Source organism: Neovison vison, chromosome 5, assembly GCF_020171115.1.
Source record: "Neovison vison isolate M4711 chromosome 5, ASM_NN_V1, whole genome shotgun sequence".
Classification (NCBI taxonomy): Eukaryota; Metazoa; Chordata; class Mammalia; order Carnivora; family Mustelidae; genus Neogale; species Neogale vison.
The window spans coordinates 138,198,519-138,223,651 of NC_058095.1; positions in this window are offsets into that span (position 1 = coordinate 138,198,519).

The window sequence follows — 25,133 nt, forward strand, 5'->3', positions numbered from 1 at the left end:
TATTGCCATAAATCTCATCTTAGGAGGCTGGCTTGTCCATGGTGCTGTGCTGGGTACTCTTCAAAAGGAAATCTAATAGATCCAATCTGTTAACTGATAGCCATGGTTATGCAGAGTCTTAAAAGATATGCAAAAATCTGAGTAAGAATTTGGGCTAGATTATTTTATTGGCTTCTTGGGGCTGCCATAGCAAAGTGATTTAAGATAACAGACATTATCTGGAGGCCAGAAGTCCAAAATCAAGATGTCAGCAGGACAGGAATGTGTTCCCTCTGAATGCTATAGGGAAGAACCCTTTTTTGTCTCTTATCTAGCTTTTAGTGACTTCAGGAAATCCTTGTCATTCCTTGGTTTATAGCAGCATCACCCCAGTCATGGCTTCTGCTTTCCCAAGGCCTTCTCTGTGTGTGTCTCTGTCTTTCTCTGTGTCCTGTCCTCTCCTTGGGGGGACACCGGTCATTGGATTTAGGGCCCTATTCCAATACATCCTCATCTTAATTGGATTACATCTACAAAGACTCAACTTCCAGATAAATTCACAGGTTTTGAGAAGTAGGACTGTCATATCTTTTTTGGGGGGGAGGGGGTCACAATTCAATCCATTATAGCCATATATATGAAACCACCATTTCTCACCTGTGCCATCAACAACAGCTACAGCTTTTTAAAAATTAACATATAATGAATGTATTATTTGCTTCAGGGGTACAGGTCTGTGATTCATCGGTCTTACACAATTCACAGCACTCCCCATAACACACGCCCTCCTCAATGTCCATCACCCAGCCAGCCCATCTCCCCTCTCCTCTCCCCTCCAGCAACCCTCAGTTGTTTCCTGAGATTAAGAGTCTCTTATGGTTTGTCTCCCTCTCTGGTTTTGTCTGTTTCATTTTTCCCTCCCTTCCCCTATGATTCTGTCTTCTTTCTCAAATTCCTCATATCAGTGAGATCATATGATAATTGTCTTTTCTCTGATTGACTTACTTAGCTTAACATAATGCCCTCTAGTTCCATTCACATTGTTGCAAATGGCAAGATTTTGGGTTTTTGATGGCTGCATAATATTCCATCATATATATATCTCTCACATCTTCTTTATCCATTCATCTGTCAATGGACATCTGGGCTCTTTCCATAGTTTGGCTATTGTGGACATTGCTGCTATAAATATTTGGGTGCATGTGTCCCTTCAGATACCTACTTTTGTATCTTTAGGGTAAATACCCAGTAATGCAATTGCTGCATTGTAGGGTAGCTCTATTTTCAACTTTTGGAGCAACCTCCATGCTGTTTTCCAGAGTGGCTGCACCAGCTTGCATTCCCACCAACAGTGTAGGAGGGTTCCCCTTTCTCCACATCCTTACCAACAGTCATTTCCTGACTCCTTTATTTTAACCATTCTGACTGGTGTGAGGTTGTATCTCACTGTGGTTTTGATTTGGATTTCCCTGATGCCAAGTGATAACAACAGCTACTGTTCAGTGAGAGCCTAACATGTGCTAGACAGGTTGCAAGCTTTCTAAACCTGTGAAAAGAAAGTACTATAATTCCAATTTGTGCATAAAGAAATGGAGCTTTAGATACCTTCCCCAACATCAGAAAGCTTGGGAGTGGCACAGCCAGTATTTAAGTCCAGGTCCTTCCTATTCCGAATCTCATGCACTTTTCCTTCTGCGGTCTTTGTGTATTAAAAAGAATGTAAAGGTGTGCCTGGGTGGCTCAGTGGGTTAAGCCTCTGCCTTCGGCTCAGGTCATGATCCCAAGGTCCTGGGATCGAGCCCTGCATCGGGCTCTCTGCTCAGCAGGGAGCCTGCTTCCCTTCCTCTCTCTGCCTGCCTCTCTGCCTTCTTGTGATCTCTGTCTGTCAAATAAATAAATAAAATCTTAAAAAAAAAAAAAAGAATGTAGAGTGCTTATACTTGGTTTGGTAGTAGATTCAGTCTTTCATAAAAATGACTTAAATATATATGTAAATATTCAGATTTTAGAGAAGAAACCAGTGGTTAATCAAAATGACAAATGAATACCACCCCTGTGAGTACAGAGTATCCTGAGAAAGAATAACATAAAATACGAAGGCTCCTTCCGATGTTCATTTTTTGTAGTTCTAAAGGCACCATATATTTTAGAAAAAATGTCTGTTAAAAGACATTATAAAGCAGAGCAATGAAATTTTTTAAGAAGTTGAAATGACTGAACAGATTTCTCTTTGGAGAGGTCTTAGGGGGTTAATTTCAGATGTGGACACTCTGCTTATATTGATATAGGTATTTTATTTTCAAATTGCTTTACTGTGAAGTTTCTAATTCGACATTATGCTTGCTGAAGCTTAAAGTACTTTATAAAAACAGCTTAATTCTATCTCTAAGTGAAAAGAGGAGAATGAGTTTTTAAATATGCTTTTATTATTTCTTTATCATGCAACTGAGAGGGACAATAAGATATTCTAATTAGAGTTGGCATTTATTTGTCTTTATTAGTGAAGGTGAGCATTTAAAAAATTTTATTTCTTGGCCATTTACAATGATTTTTTTGCCTGCCGATGTCCTTAGTTCTTTGTATGATCTATGTGTTTGGGAGGGAACTGGGCATTTTTTATCCGATGGTTTGCAAAAATTCTTTCCGTAGTTAGGGTATTAATGATTTGTCTGTCATATTTGTTCCTTAATGTTTTTCCCTGCCTACCTATTTCTGTCTAACTTTGCTAATAGCGCTTTTCTTTGAACTTTCTTTTCCCTTTCTAATTCTTTTTTTCTTTAAGACTTTTTTTTTTTTTAAGATTGTTTATTTATTTATTTGGCAGGCAGAGATCACAAGTAGGCAGAGAGGCAGGCAGAGAGAGAGAGGAAGGGAAGCAGGCTCACTGCTGAGCAGAGAGCCTGATGTGGGGCTCTATCCCAGGACTCTGGGATCATGACCTGAGCAGAGGGCAGAGGCTTTAACCCACTGAGCCACCCAGGTGCCCCTCCCTTTCTAATTCTTATGTCACCAAAGTTATTGCTCTGTTTCTTTATGAGTCTCTCTTTAAGGCTATGTTTAAAAACAAACAAACAAACAAACAAACATTTCACACGCCAAGGCTACTTAAGTATTTTCCTAACATTTTTACAATTTTTACCATCACCCTCCTAATTATGATTTTGCATTTTAATCTGTAATCCACGGAATGACTTCGGGACCATGTTCTAGGTCTTCATTCTCAGAAAGATTAGGAAGAAATACGGTTCTTAGATAAAGTAGCAACTATGATGCTCCAGACTGCAGAAGGACATTCCTTGCCGGGGGACCTGCTGCAGAGTCTCCCTGAAGCTCAAGTTCTTTAGCTCCCATGAAGTAATATGAGCGAAAACCCATATGTTGTCAGACTGCTTTCCTCATCAGTTTCCCCACTATCGACCTGCAGAGTGTTGCTTTTGCCTCTAATTCTTCAGAAGCTCTTGCCCCTCATGTAACTGCTCTTTGATTGTGCCATTCGTTAACTGAGCTGCCAGACCACGTGTAATGCAAAAGATGAGGGGACATCACAGGTGAGCAGCATCGCCTGTCTGAGCCTGTTTGCTAAAGAAGAGGTAACGATACTTCTTCGTATGGTTGCTATGAGAAAATAAGTGAAATGATTCATATAAAATTGTTAGTGTTCGTAGTGTTACTGATATTGCTTCAAGTCTGATCAAAGGTTTTGTTTGGGGGAGTTTTAAATATCCACTAAGTTGGGGGTTAGCTTTGGATTTCAATTATTTGCACTAACTCTGCTCCTGTTGCAACATGAATACAGACCGCGTGGGCCATTATTTAAGCCACGGAAATGTGGATGGCTTCAGGGTAACCTAATAAAGTATCAGAGAATAAAGGAAAACTTTTAAAATACACTTTTAGGGCCCAGCTCCTAAATATCATCTTCTAAAAATTGTGGAGCGATAATTAGGAAATGACCTAGAAATTCGAAAGCATCACTTAAGGATACTTAGGGAATTACTGAGCATGTTTTTATTTTGTAGTACTTAGTGTTTTGCAACAATATTCTTTGCATTACACGTTGCAAAAGATATGTCGTGGTAATGCAGATGTCATTACAATTTCTACCTTATTCATTTTTATTTTTCAAGAATTGAATTACAAGAGTGAACCAGACTACTTAATCAGCTTCTTAAAGATTAATAACAAAGTAGACAAACGAGGTGGAGAATATAAACTACTTCATTCACTGGAGCATATACAAATTCTTAATTTTAATGGAAATTTTCTCTGAGTCAGCAAAAACACACATGGGCTTTTTTCCTCTGAATCAATCTAAGCACATTGGGTCAATAGCAGACAATTGAGCAACTGTCACTCTCCTGTAACGATATCCATCAGAAAAAAAAAAAAAAAGTGTAATTACAAACTTGTATTTCACTTGCTTAGTGTTCTAAAGGTCTAGTTACTATAAAAGGCCATAGAGGTGGGCCGGCTTATTTACTCATTGACCTTATTTACCAGCCGGCTTCATTGCCTTCCACGATACTTCAGACTAGAATTGTCTTAGATCATGCTGGAATCCTTTAAAATGTATTCATCTTACCAAAGGAAATCTTAATTTTATGCTAGGGGGTGTGTGTGTGTGTGTTAACCATTGAAGATAATGTTTGCCTTTTCTATACTCAAAACACATGTGGTTTTAGATATATTTTTGAGCTAATTTTTCAGGCGAGTAGTACCAACATTAGATAAAAAATGCTCCATGCTAATCATAGGCATTATTAATTGAAAACCACATGCTTAGTAATTAGCCTGTAGGGTTTGTCTTCCTGCCAGGACAGGGAAGATTCCCTGGATAGAAGATGTCATGCGGACTAAACTGATGCTGTGCTTGTTCTCAGCCAAAAGGCCAAGACGTGAGGCAGCCAACCGGCTGGAACTGAGCAGCCAGTCAAATGGTTTGGTCCCTGCTGGGTCTAAGGTTATGGACAGGGTGCCGTGAGGGCTCTCGGATGAAGCAGAAGACACAACAAGCAGTTCGAAGTCTAATGAGGAGAAAAAGGACTGTTGAAAACAGAATAAAACAATAACAGAACTAATAGAAATGATGAATAAGGATTATTTTCAATGATTAAAGATTCCAAATTAGGTAATTGGTGAGTATTCTAAACACAATGAACTCTTTTCCTCTGGTAAGTTTTGTTTAGGATTAAAAGCTATCGATTGTTTCTGGTCTTTATTTTATTTTTTATTTTTTTCCGTTTTATTTTGTTGTATTTCTTTTCAGTGTTCCAGCATCCATTGTTTATGCACCACACCCAGTGCTCCATGCAATGCGTGCCCTACTTAATACCCACCACCAGGCTCTCCCAACCCCCCACTCTCTCCCCTCCAAAACCCTGTTTGTTTCTCAGAGTCCACAGCCTCTCATGGTTTGTCTTCCCCTCTGATTCCCCCAACTCACTTCTCCTCTCCATCTCCCAATGTCCTCCATGTTATTTCTTATGCTCCACAAGTGAAACCATGTGATAATTGACACTCTCTGCTTGACTTATTTCACTCAGCATAATCTCTTCAAGTCCCATCCATGTTGATACAAAAGTTGGGTATTCATCCTTTCTGATGGAGGCATAATACTCCATTGTATGTATGGACCAAAGCTTCTTTATCCATTCCTCTGTTGAAGGGCATCTTGGTTCTTTCCAAAGTTTGGTGACTGTGGCCATTGCTGCTATGAATGTTGGGGTACAGATAGCCCTTCTTTTCACTACATCTGTATCTTTGGGGTAAATATCCAGTGGTGCAATTGCAGGGTCATAAGCTAACTCTATTTTTAATTTCTTAATGAATCTGCACACTGTTTTCCAAAGTGGCTGCACCAACTTGCATTCCCAACAACAGTGTAAGAGGGTTCCCCTTTCTCCACATCCTCTTCAACACTTGTTTACTGTCTTGTTGATTTTGGCCGTTCTACCAGGTATAAGTATCTCAATGTGGTTTTGATTTGAATCTCCCTGATGGCTAATGATGATGAACATTTTTTCATGTGTCTGTTAGCCATTTGTATGTCTTCTTTGGAGAAGTGTCTGTTCATTTCTTCCGCCCATTTTTTGATGTGATTATCTGTTTTGTGTGTGTTGAGTTTGAGGAGTTCTTTATAGATCTTGGATATCAGCCCTTTGTCTGTAGTGTCATTTGTGAATATCTTCTCTCATTCCATGGGTTGCCTCTTTGTTTTGTTGACTGTTTCATTTGTTGTGCAGAAGCTTTTGATCTTGATGAAGTCCCAAAAGTTCTTTTTCACTTTTGCTTCCTTTGCCTTTGGAGACATATCTTGAAAGAAGTTGCTGTGGCTGATGTTGAAGAGATTGCTACCTATGTTTTCCTCTAGGATTTTGATAGATTCCTGCCTCACATTGAGGTCTTTTATTCTTTTCAAGTTTATCTTTGTGTATGGTGTAGGAGAATGTTCGAGTTTCATTCTTCCACATGTAGCTGTACAATTCTCCCAGCACCATTTATTGAAGAGACTGTCTTTTTTTCCACTGTATATTTTTTCCTGCTTTGTCGAAGATTATTTGGCCATAGAGTTGAGGGTCCATGTCTGGGCTCTCTACTCTGTTCCACTGGTCTATGTATCTGTTTCTGTGCCAGTACCATGCTTTCTTGGTGATCACAGCTTTGTAGTAAATCTTGAAACAATCTTGAAACAATTTGTAAGGATCCAGAAGAGACTCCACATTGCTAAGGAAATGTTGAAAAAGAAAAACAAAACTGGGCATTACGTTGCCTGATTTCAAGCTCGTTTTTGGTCTTTAATGGATACTGTTGATTGCCTGTCCAGAGGCTACTCCTCTGTTCTTCCTTCCAGAAGAGAATTTTCATGAGAGGCTTCCTGATAAGACAATGGGTACTTGACATACCCCCGGTAACTCTTGTTGGTGGACTGTGGTGGACATGTGACCAAGCTGGACCAATCAGATGAAGGGAAAGGTTTTTTATTCCATGCTGAAGGGAAGTCACCTCTTCCTTTTAGCCAGATACACTCAGGAAAGCTTTGAATCCCAGTTATTACTGGACACCCTCTTGTGACCAATAAAGAAGCCAATCTGAGAATAAAGTGAATATATACGGAGGGCTTGAGATTGCCCTACCAACTGGCTTCTTGTTATATGGTTAGATTTTAAAAGCTACTTGGAGTTGGAATTTCTGAAAAGATCCTAAAGTCTACATTCTCTTATAAGGATGAGATCACCATTGAAAACAATTGTGTACTACATTTAAATAAAGCATTTTCATTCATTGTATGTATGATTTTCTTATCATACCATGTCTTTGAAAGCTGTCTGCCTTATCAAACCCACTGTCCATTGAAAAAAGCTGAGCATTTAGACTTGGTTGTATTTGATTTTACAGATTAGTTTTAAACTTACTTTCAAAGTTTCATTTTTCTCAGCCATAAAATTAAGTTAATTATATTTCTTTCACAAACATGCACTGATACATAGTAGGAAATCTCTATTAAGTATTTAATTTTGGGGGCACCTGGGTGGCACAGTCATTAAACCTCTGCCTTTGGCTCAGGTCATGATCCCAGGGTCCTGGGATAGAGCCCCATTTCAAGTTCCCTGCTTGTTGGGAAGCCTGTTCTCCCTCTCCCACTCCCCCTGCTTGTGTTTCTATTCTCACTGTCTCTCTGTGAAATAAGTAAAATCTTTTTTATAAAGTAATTTTTAAAGTCAGAGTTACAATGCAACATGATGTCAAGTAATTATATATTATTTTTAGCTGTTAGGAAGCCACATTCTTCCAAAATTCAACACTTACTAAGACCATGCCTTTTAAATCATGCACCTGGTTTAAACAGCGTATCTGCACTTTAGTTTATGGCTAAGATGATTCCAAAAATCCACAAGGAAAATCCTTCAACCACTCTGATTAGCCTTTTTTTTCAGTCTAAGTCTAATACAGACCATGTTGATTCAGGAAAAAAGCAAGATCTATAGCTATCTGTACTTGAGTTTATAGCTGAGATGATCCCAAAAATCCACAAGGAATCCTTCAACCACTCTGATTACCTTTTTTTTTTTTTTTCAAAGTCTGATATAGATCATATTGATTCGGGGGGAAAAAAGCAAATATATAGCTGTGCACCAGGCTAGACAAATCCCTTTAGCCCAAAGATTGCAAAGGCATCTCCTGCCTGAGAGAGCCCATTTGCATGAACTTAGTTCCCCAGGCAATGATTCAGGCCACAGCAGAGTGGGCTCCTTTCTTCTCAGGTTCTGTGACTTCTTCTGCAGGCTGACCTTTTCTTACTGCTAATCCAGTATCTGTATTCCATAATTTGTGTAGCATAGTAAATTGGTGGTCATTCACCGTGTGAAGTCAGGGTATAAACTGGCCCTCTGGGCACTTCCTGGCACTCTCTCTCCTTGCTTTGAGACTCATCAGACCCACTGTCTGTGTCTGAAGCCCTGTTTACATGACCTGCTTGTTAAAAAAAGACATTTCTCTGAAATAGGCAAGATGTAACAGAAATTAAATTTGGAACACGCCATTTACAAGGGAGGTGAACTATTATTTTCTGTATCAGTTATGAGGGTACTTCTGGTAATGTGTAGAAATTTCTTGGTGCAACCCAAGGGAATGTGAATATGTTATTAGTTTGCATCTAGAGAAATAAAACTTCAGATTATCTTCATTCGTTAATTCTACCTTTCCAGACCTACTGAACGTGTCATGTTCATGTCATCTGTTGTGCCAGGGGCTGGGAATATGTACAACAATGACCGGTTCTCTGCTATCATCATGTGTATGGTCTGCTGGAAACAGAGAAAAATCAGATGATCGTACAGATGAAGCTCATATTAGCTCTGTGTAAGTGATAGGACAGGAAGTTAAATGTACTGGGAGAGAAGAGGAAGGGTTAGAAAGAATTTGACTCAACTCCAAAAGATTTTTGAGGGAGTTACCCCAGAAAAATTACAGTAAAGACTATAGAAGGACATGGCACATCCTGAGCAAAAGCCCAGGAGGGAGGACTGCTCTTTGAAGAACTGTAGGAAAATAGTGTGTTTGGAGAGCAGTGGGTGAGAGTTTCTGAATGAACCTACAGAGCCAGGTTGCTGGCCAGGCCAGGTTTAAGGCAGCCAATCTTGAGAGCGTTAGTTATGGAGAGGTTTTCAGGAGGGGATGTGTGAAGCCTGGTTTTATTTAGAAAAGATCACTCAAAATGCAGTATGAAGTGGAGGAGAACAAAAGCAGAATCCTGGACATTTTTCAAGCTGTAGTTATCATAACAGTCTCCTCTGCAGCTGGTTTCCAAGCATGAAAATGTCCCAAATTATTTCCACAGTCACTTTCCACATGACCTCACCATGGTACATGGCCTCAAATGCTATTTATATACTGATGACAACCACATTTTAATCTTAAGCACTGACGTTCCCATGCACTACCAAACATCCAGTGGCCTCCCTGACATTATCTCTTGATGTCTGATAGACATCTCACACATAACAGGTCCAGAGATGGATCTCTTGATCTTCCCCAGATTGGCTCCTTCTATCATTTATTAACATTCTAAGCTACTCGTAACTTTGGACTTCTGGGCTTAAAAACTTGGGAGTCATCCCGAATGCCTTTCTTTTCCCTCACACCTCATGTCCAATCCATCAGCAAATGTCTGGTCCTAGGTCAAAATGATATCAGAATCAGACCACCTCTCACGCACACTGCAATGTTCTTGGTGCCATCTACCAGCTTCTCTCATTTAAATTGTCCTAACACCTTTCCTGCTTTTAGCATTTATTCTGCTAAACTGCTTTTAGCGTTTATTCTCCTAGAACTTCACCCGGGTTTCTCACAACGTTGTAGCTAGAATTCCCATTGGGAGAATTCCCAAATGGAAGTCTAACCCCACCCTTCCATGCTTGAAACCTATCAGTAACTCCCAGTGTGACTCAGAGTAAAATCCAAAGGCCTTGGAACATCCTACGAGGCCCCTGCCATTTATCAGTTACTGTATTTTCCACTGCTCTCCCTCTTGCTTCCACCTCCTTGCTGCTCCTCAAACCTTCTAGGAGTCTTTGCTGTTCCCTCAACCTGAAATGCTTTTCCCCATGGTGCCCGCATGACTCACCTCCTCTCCACCCTTCAGATTTTTACCTAAGAGTCATCCCAGTGAAATCTTTGCTGGTGACCTGTAATTGCAACCCTTCCCCAGCCCTGAGATTCTCATCCCCTTTTCTGTTTTTATTTTTTCTCTATGGCTCTTATCACCAACAAAATTCTATACTTATTCGACTTACTTTGTAAACCCTTTGTTCTTGCTGTGCATCCCAGATGTACATTCTAGAATGTGAGCCCCGTAAGAGCAGGGATCTTCATTAAGGCGGTTCCTGCTGTATCTTCAGTGCTTAGAAAAGTTGTTGGCACGTAGTAGGCATCCTATACATGTTCGTGGTTGAACGAATTTATCTTTGGATTTTTAGTACTTAATTGGCTACTTGATATGTGGTAAATGCTCAATTAATGTTTCACAAATGAATCAGCAGAATGACTTCGTGTATGTTTTATTGTTAGTCAATTGCCCTTTGAAACAAAGTGCTCAACAATTTTTTATTAATTCATTCACATGGTAGTCATTCAATATATATTTGTTGAGTGACTCAATCGTTTTTGAGGGCTTTGTAGACTCCCCATCCCACAATAATTTATGACTTATTTGGATTCCCGGACAATAATATTTACTATTTATGCTGCCGGCTGGTTATCAAGGGACCTTACATGGCATGCGTTGGAACACTTCTCCACCCTGAGACTCTGGCTTGTTGCCCCTAAAACCTAAGAAACTATGAGTGGAGGTTGAACACGGGGAAGAATGAGTGAGTGTGCAAGAAAGTGTCAGTATAGTGAGGTGACGGCACTGAGAAGGTTTCACTATCTTTTCGCTTCTTCACTTCTGCAATTAATCCACAAAGCTTTCCTTGTCTACACTTTCTGCCTTTAGATCGCGTCCTGCCTCTGGTCAATCCCGAGGAAAAGGACAATGTCAGCTAGAGGAAACAGCTTCTCAAGGGTCATTCCCAGTTGTGCCTGAATCACTGGGGCAGGGGAATTAGTGTTGTGGAGAGAAGTTTGTTAAAAATGCAGATTCTGGGGGCACCTGGGTGGCTCAGTCAGTTAAGCCTCTGATTCTGGGTTTCAGCACGGGTCATGCTCTCGGTCATGAGTTCGAGCCCCGATCAGGCTCCACGCTCAGCAGGGAGTCTGCTGGAGATTGTCTCTTTCCACCTCCCTTTGCTCACATGCTCATACAATCTTTCTCTCTCTCTCAAATAAATAAATAAATCTTAAAAAAAAAAAAAACCTGCCAATTCTGGGTTCTGGCTCAGATCTAACGTTTCAGGATTTGGGGCAGTGAAGGATGCCACAGTGAAGGGAATCTACTTGTTCTTAAACTTCCTTAGTGATTCTTACACTAAAATCTGAAACACATTCTTTGACTAAAGGTGAGAGTTGCCCTTGCCTTTAAGCAGTCCATCTAGACTAAGGCACTGTCCCTGGTGCCAGAAATCATTCTATAGGTCATGTGCTGCAAAAATCAAAAAATCACCATAAGGGACCCATCCTCATGGGGATTTCTGCTTCTGAACTAAAGGTACACACCCTGATTCTTAATATCTAGGCAACTGGAATAGAATTTCTGGGTTAAACAAGCTTGAAGAAATGGAAATATTACCACCGTGACTCCAGAGTAGTTGGCAGGTAAGGATTTTCAGACAAGAAAACAGGACTAGGAGGTTAATAGAACTAGAACATTTGCAGTAGGAAAAAAAGAGAGGGACCTGGCCATGGTCTGATAGTCGGATTTACATGGGAGGTGATAGTTGCCATTCTCCATCCACAGGCATTACAGACCAGAGGAAATGGATAGACAGTTACAACCACCTGGATGTGAGTTCGGTGTAATGTGTATTTTTGAAATCAAGAAATTGTTAAATGCTGACCTGAGTTTCCCAGAGAGGGAAGGAAGAATCTCCTTCAGTGAATGTCTTTAAATGGGGATAAATAAATAAGTTGTCTGAGAAGACACATTGCTACAGGCAGGGGGGCATTGACGCAATAATATTTCCTTAAGTTTTTAATTAGAAATATTTCCAAAGTAATATTTTATAGGTTGTATAACAAACAAGGTCTATACAGACAAATGGATAAAAATTCAAAGAGGAAAGTAAGATTTTGGTAGCAGCCATTTGGGGATTTGCATTCCCTAAATTGTAGGGAAACAAAATGAATTTTAGGTTTTGAATGGTTCTGCTTCATTAACTTGATCATGGGCAAAATGAGACTCCTGATTTCCACCTACAAAGTGACATAAGAGGTAGCAGTTAATTATTTATATTTCCTATTATTATCAGATTAACACAGCAGGCATATGCAATAAGCAAATGGATTTGACTTTTTTTTTTTCCTGTTTGCTCTGAAAGTCTGGAAGCAGATTCCTTTTTGTGGATTTCTTTTCTAAGATTGTATATGAGTCAGTATTTTTAAAAAATGTCATAGTACAAATCTAAAGTGTTAGTAAGGGAGAACTTGAGCTGCAAAAAGAGAAGTAACAAGAGCAGACGTGTTGATTTAAACTTCTTCTTAGAAAAATATTTATTAATTTTTCATTTGAAAAATGAATTTCTCCAGGTCCTTGTAAAATTTGCATTTTCCTTTTAGTAGTTAGGATTTAATGTGTTCAATTCTAAATGTGAGGAGCCATTTAAAATATACCTGTTATTTAATTTTCAAAACCATATATTTGCAGTAATTTGAAAGTGGTGTCTAACTCTCCATCAAATTTTATCTTTTCTGGAAAAGACCCATAGCCCTCATTTGGAAACCCTTCAGATATTTGTTCAGGTGAAGAGTATAGTCCTTTGGCCTTGGAAATTTTCTCTAATTCCAAGTTGGTTGTGGTGGAAGCACACTCTCGGCTTCATGGTCTGAGATCCTTGTAGAACAAGGCACTGGACCTGCTTGGTCCAAGAGGAGAATTGCAGGGACTTCTGTCTGATCTCTGGAGGCATGTGGTTTTCATGCTGCCACCAGCATCTTTAGAACTTGGCTTCCAGCATCTTCTAACTTAGCTTCATGCTGCCACCAGCATCTTTAGAACTTAACCCAGCTGGCTTCTAGCTGGGTTCCTGGGTAGGATAAAAATCCTGGTGCAACATCTTTCCTCTTGAGTTTCTGGCAGGCGGATGGTAGATCCCGACCACTAAATACTTTGTAATTTGAATGCCTCAGGCAGTCCCTGTCATGCTACATCTGTAAGGGAGGGAGGGCAATGTTCGTATGACTGTGCTCATTTCTTTAACATCTCGTGCCTATGGACCCAAGCACAGCTGCCTGAAGGGCCTGCGTTTGATGCGTGAACTATAGGAAGACCTCAGAAATGAGTCTAATTAGATCAGTATCTGAACGCCTTGTGGAAGCAAGATGTATTATTCATAACCAAGCCTGAACCATTATATAAAGAAGAATCATCCAATATAGGCACTGCCCCTTTAAAAAAATAGAACTTGTCAATTTTTGTGTTTATTGTGTTTATTATCTGCCTTCCTGGCACTGGAATGTAAGTTGCCAGAAGGCAGGGATTTTTTTTGTTTTGGTTATAGCCATAACTCCTCTAACAATTCTTGGCACAGAGGTAGGGATAGATGAACAAATAAATGAATATTAGCTTTTAATATTAACCATGAAATTCAGAGTGTATAGACACACAATGTTTATTTTACCCAATGTAATCAAATGAGAAGTGTATGTTATTCCTAAACTGTGTACAAATAGATTATTATCAGATAACCAAATGTGGTCAAGAAAGTGGAATGAGAAAAGCAATATACCATCTATCAAGCTGTTGATCTAAATGACGACAGATTCCTGAAAGGGAATTGAATTTTATGAGGTCAACGCTGGAGTATATGTAGAATCTTAGTGTTTATTGTGTTGGAGGAATCATTAATGAGGAAATAAAATTATACCAATACAGTAGCACATCATCTTGGGTTCATTGTTAACCTCAGCCTGTGATTATTTTCACAGTTATCTTGCCATATCATATCTATAACTTTTAATGCATTTCAACAGTAGTTAGAAAGCTTAACTCCAATTAGAACTTTTCAGGAATTGTTCACATTGTTCAATTCAGGGATTGTCTGTACAATTCTTTACATACACATGAAACAGAATTTTGGTTTGTGTCTTTGTTTTATTCCCATTTAGCGAGAGAAGGTTTTCTTATTGTGACTAAAAATAAAAATCTAAAATGCCCTAAAATTTCTAAAAGAATGGCCCTTGCATTATCAATATTTTACCACAATTTTGGAGAAAATCTATTGTCAATGTTTTAGACTACTCGTGTGCAAATAGCCAGGTTTCTGAAGAAAATGGTTATAGAAGTGAATATCTCACTTTTCTTAAAGATATTGTACTTACAGTCTCATAACTATAAATACTATATGTTCATTATTTGACTCCAGATTTCCCTTTTGTGGTCCGACAATAAACAAGTATATATTGTTTATCATTTTTATCCCTCAGTATCATCCTTTACTTGTTTCTGTCCCTACCTCACACACGTACACACTTAGAATATATAATAAAAACCACACTGGTTTTTGTTATATTTTATTAGGTTTTTATTATATTATATTTTAATAGGCTCAGAAGACACAGGAAATATTTGACATGCTGGAGAGATCTTAATGTCCATACAGGCTAGTTGTTGCAATTTAAAAAACTGAGGACCAGAGAGATGGTGGGTCAAAGGTGACACAGTGGCTTTGTAACAGAGACCTGGGACTGAGATTTCCTTATTCCTTGGCAAAGGCTCATTTCCTTTTGCTTCTCCTTTGGTGGCCTACCTCAGTTAGCTGAGGATAGGAAGACTGCCCAATTAATGCTGGCTGACTTACGCTGAACAGAGTCACAATGAATTCCTTTGTATCTGATGTGGATTTAAAAGGAGTCAACCTAATGCTGGAACAATGAAAAGAAATTTAAAATATAGGTACAATTTTTTTTTTTAATCTGGAAAAAAATAAATAAAAGGAGTCAGCCTGATTTTTATTAACAGTCTTCAACACATCCTTAGAAAACATGCATGGATGTTGTCTTGGGTATAGATAGAGCATAATTCAGTAATGTGAATATTTACTGCTAGATAGTTGTGGAAGGATAGATAGCGATGCATTTTCCCAGTTAATCTCTGATGGTCAGAAGTAGGTATAGCAGATAAAAGATGGAGATCTGAGGGGGCAGTGGGATAAATGGATGATCAGGATAAGAGGCGGTCACCATACCACCACATCTTGATAACAGAAGAGAATAGCAATAGGCATGAAACTGACAGGAATGGTTTTAGCATTTACTCTCCACCTTTCATGTCAGTGAGTTGATGTGCTTGCTTGTTAAAAATCCATTTTTAGACTTTCTTCTTCTTCTTCTTCTTTTTTAAGGAATTAATTAATTGATTGATTGATTTTTTTTATTTATTTGCGATAGAGCAGGAGTGAGAGAAAGAGAGAGCACACAAGTAGAGGGAGCAGTAGGCAAAAGAAGTAGCAGGATCCCCACTGAGCAAGGAGCCTAAGCGGGGCTCAATCCCAGCCCTTCAGGATCGTGACCGGAACTGAAGGAAGACACTTAACTGAGTGGCTCAGATTCAAACTTTCTTCTGGCGTTTTCCAACAATGTTCTAGTTTTGCAATTTTATTTCCTTGGACTTTTAAGATACAAGTCTGCATTTTAAATTATGTTGCAATTGGCTAATTATTTGCATTAGATATCTACATGTCAAGTTTTGTAAAGCAATGAGGGATTCGAAGGTTTGGTAACATCACTTCTTTTTTGTAGGATGGGGACAAAACCTTTATTTCTTTTAGCTTCACACACTGGCGAATGCAAATTAGGAATGCTTTGTATGAGGAGATTTTTCTTAACTTTGGTTGCCTCTGTCTGATTGACCAAGGGAAAGAGAATAGCTCCCCAGCTCATCCAAGTCCCAAGGGACGTCTCAGCTTGCATGTAGGAGGTCAGAAACTGAACTTGATGGTCTGATTATGACTTGGCACTGGAGGCTGAAAGAAAGAGCAAGGTGATCCACTGTAGGTTTGGGACACAGCTTAGGACATTTCTCCTAACTTCTAAAGAAACAGGAATATGACACTTTATTTGCTTTAAATCTCAGTTCAACTTTGCCAAGAAATGAAGGTGAATTTTGACAGACTTTTTTTTTTTTAAGATTTTATTTACTTGAGAAGGAGAGAGAAAGAGGGGAAGTGAGAGAGATCAGCAGACTCCCCACTGTGCAGGGAGCCCAACATCGGCCTCAATCCTAGGACCCTGAGATCATGACCTGAGCTGGAGGCCGATGCTTATCGACTGAGGCACCCAGGCACCCTGAGTTGTGACAGATTTTTTTTTTAATTTAAAGATTTTATTTATTTATTTGACAGAGAGAGTTCACAGTAGACAGAGAGGCAGACAGACAGAGAGAGAGGGAAGCAGGTTCCCTGCTGAGCAGAGAGCCCGATGCTGGACTCGATCCCAGGATCCTGAGATCATGACCTGAGCCGAAGGCAACGGCTTAACCGGCTGAGCCATCCAAGCGCCCTCTGGCAGATTTTTAATGTGCAAACAGCTGCTCAAAATTATTTCCTAATAGTTTAATTTTCTAATGTGAATGCAAGTTCTATCAGGATGTTTGATAGCAGTTGCTTTGAAATAGAGTTTTACAGTTTGCAAAGTAGAAGTTTCGATAGAATTTATCCTTTATAGTTTTGTATCTATTTACCATGAGGAGTAATCAACGAGAGATAGAAACGAAGGAGATACAGTGCTTAGAAAGACTTCACCATAGTGCTGAATGTGGGTCTCAGAGCTCAGCTGGTACCGTAAAGGAATGGAACTGATAATGTTGATGCTAACATGTCTTCAGTGACAATGAGATACATTTTCACAGAATATTTGAAACTAACCCAGGAAAGAGGATACAGTACTTAGAATGTTGTTCGCATTCATTCTCCTTCTTATTTCTTCCTTCCCTTGCCTTTCTTCCTCGCTTGCTTGTAGTTCTAGCTTTTAAACCATCTTTAATTCCTTCTACTTTGTGCTCCTGGGAGGCCCTGCACTTTGAAAATACTTGACATTCAGGAAAATACACTTTATATGTTAAAAATCAATGGTGACACAATATTTACAGCCCAAAGGCCAAACATTTGGAGTGTCTTTATAGAGAGTAAGTGCTCAGAGACCAGCTTTGTGCTACTAAGCTGTAGACATCAAAGAATAATAATACAGCGGTTTTCAACTCGATGGCCCGAATGGGCTTCAGCCCAGTGAAGTGCGTTATCGAGCTGTTTCACAGATCTGTAATAGAGAGCTCGGATGGGAATCCTTATTTTATCTTAATTACTAAGGAGCCCTTCATGTCTCAGAAGTCCCCATGTTTTGTTTCAAAACTTCTATCTGGAGAATGAGTTTATAGACTAGGGTCTACAAAAGAGTGACAATACTTTGAATTAGGTTTTAAGAAGATTCAAAGTGCAGCCAGAAGGGGAATTCTTAAGATGCCTCCTGCCATATCGCAGCATTTCAAAGAAAGCTTATGGTCGGGCTGTGATTCAGTGGAAAGAAAAGAAAACGTTGTACTTGGTGAGTCCCCAGCCACCTCGCAAGTTTAATTTTCTTGGATTAAGCACACACCTGCAAACACACACACACACACACACACACTCACACACAGAGCATTTATTAGCTCATTAGAAACTGCATTATGTGTCTGGGCAAGGAGGATCATTTGGTTTGTACATTTGACCTCTCATTGTTATTAGTTGCTCTTTACTAAATCAGCAGAAAGAGAGAGGACAGCAATAACTATTACTAAGCTAATAATAATTATCAGGACCAAACAGAGTTATTGATGGCTCTTGCCTCCTTTCATATACGTGCGCTCCCAGTAATACGACGCGCAACTTCTGTTATTGGGCATGAACTTTCTGTGACCTATCATTTATCATCAGATGAGGCTCTGCCTGGCCTAATAGTTACATTACGTAACAGAGCTTTCTGGTGGTGAAAGCCATCCGCTTAAACCACCGATGCGCTTGGGTTTCATAAGGGTATAGAGTGTTCGTTCTCTTTACTTGTAAGAGACGCAGAGGGGGCTATGTGAGCGCTGGCTGTAAAGCATTCACCTTGGAGAAAACTGTTGATGAAGCTAGACAGGACTGAGAAAGGACCACTTTGGGAATGGCTCCAAGCCAGGGAAACATGGAGGATTTAGGAACAAGGAAACCCGCCCCCAAGGAAAAAAAAAAAAAAAAAACGTTATCAGTAGTAGAATTCTCAGAGAAGGGATCTAGAGATGTTTTAGTATGCCCTCCTGTTAGTTCTAAATGGTGAAGTTGGTAGTCTCAAGGTCACACCCTTATTTATGCCTTTTTTCTGCCAAACTACAATGCTTCTCAGGGACAAAAGACAGGAAACATGTGTCGTCAGGACATCTAAGGTACAGTCATTGACAATGGCCACGCTGATCATTGTCAAGCAAAGGTTTTTTAGGTCCCTCTCTGAAGTCATAGTAGGGACCTATTAGGGGGAGGGCTGGCAGTGGGTGCGGTTGAGGGGAAGGATTCTTGGGGACCCAGAGTTTAAGGCAATAGCATATGAAGACCCTGGATCGGCTGTACCCAGAGTCCGTCCGCTGGTGTGTCCTGCTTCCTGTGGGACAGCAGCACAGATGGTTTGCCTCTTCTGCTGCTGTGTGCAAAGAGGACACGATGGGGGCGCCTGGGTGGCTCAGTGGGTTAAGCCGCTGCCTTCGTCTCAGGTCATGATCTCAGGGTCCTGGGATCGAGTCCCGCATCGGGCTCTCTGCTCAGCAGGGAGCCTGCTTCCTCCTCTCTCTCTCTTCCTGCCTCTCTGCCTACTTGTGATCTCTGTCAAAGAAATAAATAAAATCTTTAAAAAACAAAAAAAAAGAGGACACAGATGTCACCAATCACTGAACCTGCACATACACGGAGACAGCTCTTCAGTTGGTGACTTTTACCCTTGTGGGCAAGGCCTTCCTTACATCACGTCACCGGATGCTACTGGCAGATTATGCTTCTGAACCTCCAGGAAGTTCTTGCGTGACAGTAAGCTTTGACCATTGGAGGTCCCAAAGACGGCAAGCCAGAAGTATTTGCCAGGGGGTAGTATGCCTGCTTGGTGTAGACAAGCAAGAAGGCAGCAGCGAATTCATAGGCTGCTGTGCAGAAGGCAGGAGGCAGAAAGCAGAGCATCTACAGCCCTGGGCTTCATCTTCAGGAATGTCCTGCAGGCACTCCTGGGGCACCTGGAAGTTTGGGACAGGGATGTTGAAGTATCTAGCATCTGAGAGTCAGACCCTCTAGCTACGGGACTGTATCCTTTTGCTGGGGCCGTAACAAACTGGGTGGCTAGAACAACAGAAACTTACTGCCTCACAACTCTGGAGGCTGAAGTCCAAGGTCAGGGTGTCAAGCCAGGTTGGTTTCTTCTAAGGAATTTAAGGGAATGATCTGTTCTAGGCCTTTCTTCTTGGCATATGATGGCCATCGCCTCCCTGTGTGTTTTTAACAGCATCCTTCCTGTGTGTACATATGTCTCTGTGTCTGAATTAATCCTTTTTGTAAGGACAATAGTCATTTGATATTAGGGTCCGCACTAATAACCTCATTTAAACTTGATGACTTTTGTGAAGACCTGTCTCTGAATAAAGTCACATTCTAAGGTTTACTGAAAGGTTAGGATTCCAACCTTTCTTTCTCCAGGACATAATTTGACCCATGCGGGGATAATGTGAGGGTCTCTCTGAGCTTCATTTCTATGACCAATGGCCAGGAGCTGTTTGGGATATCAGGAATTCTTGTGTTTGTGTGCACTCAAGTGCATTCACACATGTATGTGTGCACGAGTGTGTACATGCGTGTGTGCGTGTGTGCGTGCGTGAATGTGCACTCTACTCAACTTCTTCCTTAGCATCAGGCTCGAGCTCTGGCCACATTTCCCTGCAGTTTCTTAACGGTCTGAGAGCAAATCAGTTTCCTTTTTTTTGGAAGTGGAAATTATCTCTTCTTTCTCTGGGCCCTCTCCCCACTTTCCCCTCTACCACTTCTCTCTTCTTGCCACTGTGTCACTTTTGAATATATCCATATTGTGGTTTTTGATGACAGATTCTCTCACCGTGTCTCATAATCCATTTCAATTCATTTTTTTTACTCTCTTGTTTCTTCATTTTCTTTCTTTCTTTTTTTTTTTTTAAGATTTTATTTATGTATTTGACAGACAGAGATCACAAGCAGGCGGAGAGGCAGGCAGAGAGAGAGGGGGAAGCAGGCTCCCCGCAGAGCAGAGAGCCCGATGTGGGGCTCGATCCCAGGACCCTGGGATCATGACCTGAGCCGAAGGCAGAGGCTTTAACCCACTGAGCCACCCAGGCGCCCCCGTTTCTTCATTTTCTAACATTACATTCATTTTGGCTCATGTAATTTTCTTCTCATTTCAGCCTCTTTAAAAAAAAATTTTTTTTTTTCCCCTCCACAAGTCTTTAAAAGGCCAAAGCAAAGATTATTCACTTACAGCATCAGCCTGTGAAGTCTTTACTATTCCTTCAACTGGAGTGTTGTCTGTGCTGGGTTTTAACTATTCAGAGAGTAACCTTGCACCATGAGTATCTTATCCTCTAATGAATTTTGCTGTCAATGGCTTGAAGATTTACCTGGTGATTTTGAACAGAAGTGAGGGAGTAGAGGAAGAGGGTGTTTTCTCCTGAGACCTCCCCTGAGTTCATCCAGCAGAAAAGTTGAAAGCAGGGACAACAGGCCTTCTTGGCCCCCACCATCTTGTCATGATATTATTAGAAGACAGCAGAACAAATGATTGGACTTTTTTTTACCTATTAATTACCCTCCTGTCTCCCCTTTTTAGCTGCTAAAGCTAGTGTTCCATGATCCACGGCTGGTAAATATTTAATTGCCATTCTCAGCAATGTGTTTTGCATTTTCACATTGCCCTCCTCATGGTGAGGAAAGACAAGAGGGGTAACGTCTGTGCCATGTGTCCACGAGTATATGCTCTGGGTATTTTCTTTATAATAAAAGATAATATATACATTAGATTTCCTGTAATGGAGAACTTAGTCGCCTGCTTCTTAATGAGAGGTGCTGATGCGAAATGACCCCTGCTTTCCTAAACACACAGCAATCTAATTTGAACCTGTACGCCAATTACAGGCCTCTGTGGAGCAGTTTATGGGGAAACAATCACGTCACAATAGGATTAGAGCACTACGCCCCAGGACCACAAGGGAAGCCAGCCCGGGCATAACTGCAGGTTTATTCCTCTAAATTGTCTGTAAACAGCATTGATAGCCACCTTGCTATTGTTTCTATAAATCCTCCATAGAAACAATCTAAAATGAATAGACAATGAGTCAGTAATGGCTTGTTAGTTCCCAACACAGGGTTGTGCCTCCGATCTGCCTCATGAATACCACTCCCAGGGCCTGATCCTAGACAAACATTCACAAACAGCAGAGCAGACGGGCTTTATGGTGATAATCAGGTTTAATATTCTGAGAGGTCATGGTGAATTGTGTGCTTTCTCCCTGATCTTTCCTGGCAAAAATTAGCTTTCCAAAGCTGGGCCATTATGGGGCGCCTAGGTGACTTGTTCAACTGAGCCACCGATTCTTGGCTTCCACTCCTGATCTCATGGGTCATGATATCGAGCCCCAGGCCAGGCTCTGCGCTCAGCCCAGAGTCCCCTGGTCCCGCTTCCTTCCCCTTTGCTCCTCCTCTCGCTCTCTCTCTTAAATAAATAAATAAAATCTTTTTTTTTTTTTTAAGTGAAAAATAAATTAAAAATAAAAAGCTGGACCATTGGGCACCTGTTTGGCTCAGTGGGCTAAGCCTCTGCTTTTGGCTTAGGTCATGATCCCAGGGTCCTGGGATCAAGGCCTGAATCAGGCTCTCTGCTCAGCAAGGAGCCTTCCTCCCGCTCTCTCTCTGCCTGCCTCTCCGCCTACTTATGATCTCTGTCTGTCAAATAAATAAAAAATCTTAAAAAAAAAAAAGCTGGGCCATTTTAGTCCTCTTTAGTAAGTTTCTGCAGTCACATACTTTCCACACTGTCTTCAATAAGATTTTTTTTTTTTTTCTGTTTCCTGACAATGCTGTCTCTGACTAAAAGGAGGAAAGCTAAAATTTACATGTTTTGATCATTTGGGCAGGTCTAAAGAGGAAAGTGAACTGGGCAGAAGTCAAATTGTTGGAACGGAGTGTAAGCACCGGGTCATGCCAGTAGGGTTGAAGTCAATACGTGACATATGGTAGATGATGGTTGTGACACGGCATCATGACGGGTCACCCCTGTGTGGATGAGAGGGTACTCATAAACTCAAACAAAATAGGGTGAAACTGTACCCTTGAACTCCATAAACCAGTGTTAGTTTTGTTTCTCAATGTCGTATAAAATCCCTTTCCCATACCTTGCTTCTCCTTTGATACATAGAAGTAAAAATAAAATATTTTCATTTGTTCTGCTGAATGCTTAATTTTTTTCATTTGAGTGATTTACACATACCCCTTTTTTTTTTTTTTTGTCTGAATAGGACTGGAAGTGAAGCTACTATTCCATATTTGTTAGTGAGTTGCCCAAAATCATTTCTGTATTGTTAATTTGGTATTGTTGCTTAACTACAAGAGGTGTTTTTAATGAGAAAAGAACCTAAGGATGACTATAATATGTCTGAAAAAAGTCACACGTTACATGGTCCCTATGCTGGTGTCATTTCGTTCTCTAAGGACGGTGAACTTCTGTTCAGATTAGGTGGTGTCCTACCCCTCAGGCAGGGAAATAACTAATACTTGTTCACTCAGAAAAAAATGTTTGAGTGCATTCTCTGAGTCAGTCACCCATGGTGGACAAAATGGAAGTTCTACCTGAGGATCATACAGGCTAGAGACTAGGAGAGAGTTGTAAGCATGTAATTTATTCAGTTCAAAAATAAAAACTCCCATGAAAAACACACTTGCTATTTAAGAGAAAAAGTAGAGTTTGGATTAGAGTGATAATTCAGCTTGAAGCTTGTTAAATTCCTTACTGCCCTATTTAGACACATGTATGTCTTATCCATCTCAGCTGCTGTACCTAAATCCCATAGACTGGGTGGTTTGAAAATCAGAAATTTGTTTTCTCACAGTTCTGGAGCCTGAAAGTCTGAAGTCAAGGTGCCATCATGGTCAGATTCTGGAGAGGGCTTTCTTCCTGGTTTGGGAATGGCTACCTTCTCTCTGTGTTCTCACATGGCTTTTCCTTAGTTCATGCATTTGGAGAGAAAGGGAGAGGGAGAGAGGGAGGATCTTTTCTTTTTATTATAAAATCATCCATCCTATGGATTAAGATTCCACACTTATGAACCTTATTTAACCTTAATCACCTCCTAAAAGAAGTCCCATCTCCAAATACAGTCACATTGGGGATTAATGTTTCCAAATATGAATCAGTTGGCATTTCAACCCATATCAATGTATTACTTATTTCAAAGCCTTGGTAAAATGTATTTTTTTATTAAATTGATTTATTTATTTTCAGAAAAACAGTATTCATTATTTTTTCACCACACCCAGTGCTCCATGCAATCCGTGCCCTCTCTAATACCCACCACCTGGTTCCCCAACCTCCCACCCCCCCGCCACTTCAAACCCCTCAGATTGTTTTTCAGAGTCCATAGTCTCTCATGATTCACCTCCCCTTCCAATTTCCCCCAAATCCCTCCTCCTCTCTAACACCCCTTGTCCTCCATGATATTTGTTGTGCTCCACAAATAAGTGAAACCATATGATAATTGACTCTCTCTGCTTGACTTAATAGTGGATTTTTAAACTAGAGCCAATCATTCATGTATTTCAGAATACAAATACAATTATGTCTTAGAAACAGCACTCAATTGGAAGTAGAAGATCTGAACTTAAATGCTGGTTGAACTGCTTGCTGGCTGCGGAAAGTTGGCATTTGACACCCAGCACAGTTAAAATAAGTGCCTCTGTCATCTCACACATGCCTGCTTTTTCCATTTAACAATGAGAACACCATTCTTCAGCTGCTGAGGTAGAAAACCTCAGCTACTGTTCATCCCCCTTCCTTCTGTGAGCCCTGAATTCGCTCAGTTGCCATGTCTTCTGTTTCTACATGTGATCCATCCCCTCCATGTACCCTTCTTGCTTTCTGTTCTCCTCTTTTCTTAATTGGAGACCAGCATTACCTCTGACCAGGTGTTGTAGACTGAATGTGTCCCCTCAAAATTCATACACTAGAATCCTAACATTTGGTGTGATGATATTAGGAGGTGGAGCTGATATTAGGAAAAGTGCTTGGATCACAAGGGTGGAGCTCCCGTAAATGGGATTAGTGCCCTTATAAAAGGGGCCCCAGGGAGCTCTCTTGACTTTTCTACAATGCAAGAGCAGAGCAAGAAGACAGCTGTCTATGAACCAGGAATTGAGTCTCATCAGACACCAGATTTGCCTGTGCCTTGATCTTGGTCTTCCCGCCTCTAGAACTGAGAATTGAAAGGTCATTGTTTAAGCCCCCCAGTCTTTGGTATTTTGTTATGGTAGACCAAACTGACTAGGACAATAGTTGATAATGTCCTGCTACATCCTTCTGCCACCAAATCTTTTCCAGAGTTCTTATGATACCCTTCCCTACTCAAATATATCCACCAGCTCCCATTTACATATAAAATAAAGTCCACCTCTGACATCAGGACTTGTAATAGCCATGCCCAGCTCACATCGCTCAGCTGGCCTCTCACCCTTCCTCCTCCTACCACTCTTGCTGGTCACCTTGGACTCATCATTGCTTGGGAAGATGCCCTCACTCCTCCCCAGAGCTTCCATGATTTACCATTGTAGTTTTTCTTCATTCTAGTCATTCAACATTCAAAACCTATGTGTTAGTGCTATCTTCCAATCACTGTCCTAGAACTGAGGAAATACAAAGGCGATAAGATACCGTTCTGGCTTTCAGAGTTCATTGTCTAGCGAAGTGTGGGTAGTCACGTAAACAGATAATTACCATTTAGTATG